The sequence below is a fragment of the Pristiophorus japonicus genome, unplaced genomic scaffold, assembly GCF_044704955.1.
Source record: "Pristiophorus japonicus isolate sPriJap1 unplaced genomic scaffold, sPriJap1.hap1 HAP1_SCAFFOLD_4349, whole genome shotgun sequence".
In the NCBI taxonomy this organism is placed as follows: Eukaryota; Metazoa; Chordata; class Chondrichthyes; family Pristiophoridae; genus Pristiophorus; species Pristiophorus japonicus.
Genome location: NW_027254256.1, coordinates 1 through 6,515, shown reverse-complemented (window position 1 = coordinate 6,515; position 6,515 = coordinate 1). Strand labels below are relative to the sequence as shown.

Below are 6,515 nucleotides of genomic sequence, written 5' to 3'. Positions count from 1 at the left end.
GTATTAAATGGCGGAGCAGGCTCGAGGGGCCGAATGGCCGACTCCTGCTCCTATTTACGATGTTTCTGCGTTTAAGAGGAGGCTGGATGAACACACCAGGGGGAAAGGAGATGTTGGGGGAGCTGGCGAGGGAGGGAGGAGGCTGGTGTGGTAACGTAAGCCCCGGCAGGGAACGGTGGGGCCCAATGGGATCTTCCTGTGCGGTGGGCCGCAGTCATGCCGAGTAAGCGGCTCCGTGTTTGAGCCCTCTCGGCCCGCGGGTTTGCTGACTGTGCTGTGATTGGCCCAGGACCTGCGAGGGAAGCTGGCGGCCGCTCAGGAGGTCACGGGGTCGCTGAGGAAGCAGCTGGTGGACTGTGAGGGGCATCGCCGGGCGCTGGGAGAGCAGGCGGCGGCAATCGGCGAGGCCAATCGGGAGTTGGAGCGACGGAGGGCCGAGGGGGAGAGGGAGGTGGAGAACCTGAGGAGGCAGACACTCACCCTGGGCAGGTAGTGTATCCGATATCGTCTCCTTCCCCCTCTCGCTCCCCGTCCCTCTCTCTCATTCCCTCTCTCTCTCCTCGTCCCTCTCTCACATTCCCTCTCTCTCTCCCCGTCCCTCTCTCACGTTCCCTCTCTCTCTCCCCGTCCCTCTCTCGCTCCCCGCTCCTCTCTCACGTTCCCTCTCTCTCTCCCCGTCCCTCTCTCACGTTCCCTCTCTCTCTCCCCGTCCCTCTTTCACGTTCCCTCTCTCTCTCCCCGTCCCTCTCTCACATTCCCTCTCTCTCTCCTCATCCCTCGCTCACGTTCCCTCTCTCTCTCCCCGTCCCTCTCTCGCTCCCCGCTCCTCTCTCACATTCCCTCTCTCTCTCCTCGTCCCTCTCTCACATTCCCTCTCTCTCTCCCCGTACCTCTCTCACGTTCCCTCTCTCTCTCCCCGTCCCTCGCTCACGTTCCCTCTCTCTCTCCCCGTCCCTCTCTCACGTTCCCTCTCTCTCTCCCCGTCCCTCTCTCACGTTCCCTCTCTCTCTCCCCGTCCCTCTCTCACGTTCCCCCTCTCGCTCCCCGCTCCTCGCTCACGTTCCCTCTCTCTCTCCCCGTCCCTCTCTCACGTTCCCTCTCTCTCTCCCCGTCCCTCTCTCACGTTCCCTCTCTCTCTCCCCGTCCCTCTCTCACGTTCCCTCTCTCGCTCCCCGTCCCTCTCTCACGTTCCCTCTCTCTCTCCCCGTCCCTCTCTCACGTTCCCTCTCTCGCTCCCCGTCCCTCTCTCACGTTCCCTCTCTCTCTCCCCGTCCCTCTTTCACGTTCCCTCCCTCTCACCCCGTCCCTCTCTCACGTTCCCTCTCTCCCCGTCGCTCTCTCACGTTCCCTCTCTCTCTCCCCGTCCTTCCCTCACGTTCCCTCTCTCTCTCCCCGTCCCTCTCTCACGTTCCCTCTCTCTCTCCCCGTCCCTCTCTCATGTTCCCTCTCTCTCTCCCCATCCCTCTCTCACGTTCTCTCTCTCGCTCCCCGTCCCTCTCTCACGTTCCCTCTCTCCCGTCCCTCTCAACCCCCCCTCGATCTCTCCCTCTCCCCCCTCCCCCTCCCTCCGTCACTCTCCCTCCTCTTCTCCCTCTCTCTCTCCCCCTCCCCCCCTCATGTTCCCCCTCCCTCACCCCCTCTTCCTCCCCCCTCCCCCACCCCACTCTTTCCCCCTCTCCCTCCTTCTTGCTATCCCCCTCCCTCTCTCTCTCTCACCCTCTCCCTCCCCCCTCCCACTCTCTCCCTCCTCCCTCCCTCTCACTCTCCCCCTCCCCCTCTCCCTCTCCCCCTCCCTCGCTCTCTCTCTCCTGCCCTCCCCTCCTGCCCCCTCCCCCTCCCCCCTCTGCCTCCGTTCCCCTCCCTCCCCTCTCCATCTCCCCTCCCCCTCCCTTCTCCCCCCCCCGCCTCACGCTCTCCCTACTCGCCCACTCTCTCACACTCTCCCTCCCTCCCCTTCCCCCTCCCTCTCTCACGCTCTCCCTGCTCTCCCCCCTCCCTCTCTCACGCTCTCCCTGCTCTCCCCCCTCCCCTCCCTCTCTCATGCTCTCCCTGCTCTCCCCCCCCTCCCCTCCCTCTCTCACGCTCTCCCCGCTCTCCTCCCTCCCTCTCTCCCTGCTCTCCCTCCCCCTCCTCCCCTCTCTCACACTCTCCCTGCTCTCCCTCCCTCCCCTCCCTCTCTCACGCTCTCCCTGCTCTCCCCCCCCCCCTCTCTCCCTGCACTCCCTCCCTCCCCTCCCTCTCTCACGCTCTCCCTGCTCTCCCTCCCTCCCCTCCCTCTCTCCCTGCTCTCCCCCCCTCCCCTCCCTCTCTCACGCTCTCCCTGCTCTCCCCCCTCCCTCTCTCCCTGCTCTCCCTCCCTCCACTCCCTCTCTCACGCTCTCCCTCCCTCCCCTCCCTCTCTCCCTGCTCTCCCCCCCTCCCCTCCCTCTCTCACGCTCTCCCTGCTCTCCCTATCTCCCCTCCCTCTCTCACGCTCTCCCTCCCCCCCCTCCCTCTCTCACGCTCTCCCTGCACTCCCTCCCTCCCCTCCCTCTCTCACGCTCTCCCTGCTCTCCCTCCCTCTCTCCCTGCTCTCCCCCCCTCCCCTCCCTCTCTCACGCTCTCCCTGCTCTCCCCCCTCCCTCTCTCCCTGCTCTCCCCCCCTCCCCTCCCTCTCTCACGCTCTCCCTCCCCCCCCTCCCTCTCTCCCTGCTCTCCCCCCTCCCTCTCTCACACTCTCCCTGCTCTCCCTCCCTCCCCTCCCTCTCTCACGCTCTCCCTCCCTCCCCTCCCTCTCTCCCTGCTCTCCCCCCTCCCTCTCTCCCTGCTCTCCCTCCCTCCCCTCCCTCTTTCACGCTCTCCCTCCCCCCCTCCCTCTCTCCCTGCTCTCCCCCCTCCCTCTCTCACACTCTCCCTGCTCTCCCTCCCTCCCCTCCCTCTCTCACGCTCTCCCTCCCCCACGCTCTCCCTCTCCCCCCTCCCTCTCTCCCTGCTCTCCCCCCTCCCTCTCTCACACTCTCCCTGCTCTCCCTCCCTCCCCTCCCTCTCTCACGCTATCCCTCCCTCCCTCCCTCTCTCACGCTCTCCCTCCCCCCCCTCCCTCTCTCCCTGCTCTCCCCCCTCCCTCTCTCACACTCTCCCTGCTCTCCCTCCCTCCCCTCCCTCTCTCACGCTCTCCCTGCTCTCCCTCCCTCCCCTCCCTCTCTCACGCTCTCCCTCCCTCCCCTCCCTCTCTCACGCTCTCCCTGCTCTCCCAGTGTCAGGGCCCACCTGGATCAGACGGTCCTCTCCCTGAACGAACGCCTGCGATCCCGGGAGCAGGAGCTCGAGGGGCTGAGACGCAGCAACGCGAACATTGATCACCAGCGCCAGCTGCTGGAGGCGGAGACGGAGGACATGGGCCGGGACAAGGAGCGGGCGCTGAAGGAGAGTGAGCGAGGGTAAGGACCGCCAGGAAAGGCCCAGGCTCCGTTTGCGGCCTAGTGTGATCGTCAGCCCCCAGGCACTTTGCGAGTCTCCCTTGGCGACGGTATTCCCGGGGGCTCAATCAATTCAAGTCTGTTCTCATCTCCAAGTGACATGCTTTGTGACTGTGACAGAGGCTAACTCTCCCTCCTCGTCCGTTCCTGACCTGTCTGCCTTTGAAACATAGAAAACAGGAGCAGTAGTCGGCCATTCGGCCCTTCGGGCCTGCACCGCCATTCAATATGATCGGGGAATTATAGACCGGTTAGACTGACATCAGTAGTGGGGGAAATGTTGGAATCAATTATTAAAGATGAAATAGCAGCACATTTGGAAAGCAGTGACGGGATCGGTCCAAGTCAGCATGGGTTTATGAAAGGGAAATCCTGCTTGACAAATCTGGAATTTTTGAGGATGTAACTGGTAGAGTGGACAAGGGAGAACCAGTGGATGTGGTGTATTTGGACTTACAAAAGTCTTTTGACACAGTCCCACACAAGAGATTGGTGTGTAAAATTAAAGCACATGGTATTGGGGGTAATGTACTGATGTGGATAGAGAACTGGTTGGCAGACAGGAAGCAGAGAGTTGGGATAAACGGGTCCTTTTCAGAATGGCAGGCAGTGACTAGTGGGGTACCGCAGGGCTCAGTGCTGGGACCCCAGCTATTTACAATATACATCAATGATTTAGATGAAGGAATTGAGTGTAATATCTCCAAGTTTGCAGATGACACTAAGCTGGGTGGCAGTGTGAGCTGTGAGGAGGACACCAAGAGGCTGCAGGGTGACTTGGACAGGTTAGGTGAGTGGGCAAATGCATGGCAGATGCAGTATAATGTGGATAAATGTGAGGTTATCCACTTTGGTGGCAAAAACAGGAAGGCAGAATATTATCTGAATGGTGACAGATTAGGAAAAGGGGAGGTGCAACGAGACCTGGGTGTCATGGTTCATCAGTCATTTAAAGTTGGCATGCAGGTACAGCAGGCGGTGAAGAAGGCAAATGGTATGTTGGCCTTCATAGTGAGGGGATTTGAGTATAGGAGCAGGGAGGTCTTACTGCAGTTGTACAGGGTCTTAGTGAGGCCTCACCTGGAATATTGTGTTCAGTTTTGGTCTCCTAATCTGAGGAAGGACGTTCTTGCTATTGAGGGAGTGCAGCGAAGGTTCACCAGACTGATTCCCGGGATGGCAGGACTGACATATGAGGAGAGACTGGATCAACTGGGCCTTTATTCACTGGAGTTTAGAAGGATGAGAGGGGATCTCATAGAAACATATAAAATTCTGAGGGGACTGGACAGGTTAGATGCGGGAAGAATGTTCCCGATGTTGGGGAAGTCCAGAACCAGGGGACACAGTCTAAGGATAAGGGGTAAGCCATTTAGGACCGAGATGAGGAGAAACTTCTTCACTCAGAGAGTTGTTAACCTGTGGAATTCCCGGCCGCAGAGAGTTGTTGAGGTCAGTTCATTGGATATATTCAAGAGGGAGTTAGATATGGTCCTTACGGCTTAAAGGGATCAAGGGGTGTGGAGAGAAAGCAGGAAAGGGGTACTGAGGTGAATGATCAGCCATGATCTTATTGAATGGTGGTGCAGGCTCGAAGGGCCGAATGGCCGACTCCTGCACCTATTTTCTATGTTTCTGTGTTTCCTCAGGCGACCGAAGGCTGCACTGGCGCACTGGAGGCTGCACTGGCGCACTGGAGGCTGCACTGGCGCACTGGAGGCGGTGTTGGATCGCGTCGTCGATGCCTGCCCTTGTTGATAAGAGGCTCCCGAGGTTTGGGAAATGGTCCCCGGTGTCCAGGGCCGGGCCGTGGGTCTTGATGACTGGGGAACAAAACTAACTGCGAACTTTGCCAAATTAAATTAAAATTTGGTTGCCGGGGGTGACGATGCCCTCCAGTCCCTCCGGCGCCCACCTCTCGCGGAAGGCCGCGAGCGTACCGGTGGACACCGCGTGCTCGGCCTCCAGGGACACCCCGGCTCGGATGTAACCGCGGAAGAGAGGCAGGCAGTCGGGCTGAACGACCCCCTCGACCGCCCGCTGCCTGGTCCGGCTGATGGCCCCCTTGGCCAGGCCCAGGAGCAGGCCCCACGAGGAGGCCTTCCGACCTGCCCGCTCTCCTCCCCCCTCCCTCTGCACCGGGAGCCCAAAAATCAGGAGTGTGGGACGGAAGGGCAGCCAGGAATCGAGGAGAGGCCCCTTCAGATAACGTCAATGGCTCCACAGGGCCAGGAGCCCGCGCGCAGGCGCGTACGTCGCGAGGGCTGATCGCGGCCTCCTTTGCATAACTCTCTCTCTCTCTCTCTCTCTCTCCGCGTTCAGGCAGAAGGTTCTGGAACAGGCGGAGCTGAGGAACTCGGCCCTGAGGCAGGAGGCGGCCTCAATGAAGGAGGGGCTGGAGAAGCTGACCCTGGAGCGAGACTTGGCCCTGAGGGAAAAGGTGGAACTCAACACGGCACTGGTCAAGGTAATCGGGGAGGGGGAGGGGAGAGGGGAGAGGGGGAGGGGGAGGGAGGGGAGAGGGAGGGGGAGGGAGGGGAGAGGGAGCGGGAGGGGAGAGAGGGGGAGGGGGAGGGAGAGGGGAGAGGGGAGGGAGAGAGGGGAGGGGATAGGGAGGGGGAGGGTGAGGGAGGGGGAGGGAGGAGGGGAGGGAGGGGAGAGGGGAGGGGGAGGGAGAGGGGAGAGGGAGGGAGGGAAGGGGAGGGGAGAGGGAGAGGAGAGAGGAAGGGGAGGGAGGAGGGAGGAGGGGAGGGAGGGGGAGGGAGAGGGGAGAGAGGGAGGGGGAGAGAGGGGAGAGGGGAGGGGAGGGGAGAGGGAGGAGGGGAGGGAGGGGGAGAGAGGGGAGAGGGAGGAGGGAGGGGGAGGGGATAGGGAGGGGGAGAGAGGGGAGAGGGAGGGGAGGGAGAGGGTGGAGGGGAAGGAGGGGGAGAGATGGAGGGGAAGAGAGGGGAGAGGGAGGGGGAGAGGGGGAGGGGAGGGGAGAGGGAGGAGGGAGGGGAGGGGATAGGGAGGGGGAGAGAGGGGAGGAGAGGGGAGAGGGGGAGGGGGAGAGAGGGG

General features: G+C 61.9%; 1 long non-coding RNA gene across 1 annotated transcript; it reads left to right on the top strand.

The window, feature by feature from the left end:
* Window positions 1–8: 8 nt before the first annotated feature.
* Window positions 9–5,921, top strand: LOC139251731 (uncharacterized). The gene is made up of 3 exons (XR_011591413.1): window positions 9–489; window positions 3,237–3,419; window positions 5,781–5,921. It is a non-coding gene; the product is annotated as an uncharacterized lncRNA (long non-coding RNA).
* Window positions 5,922–6,515: the final 594 nt, after the last annotated feature.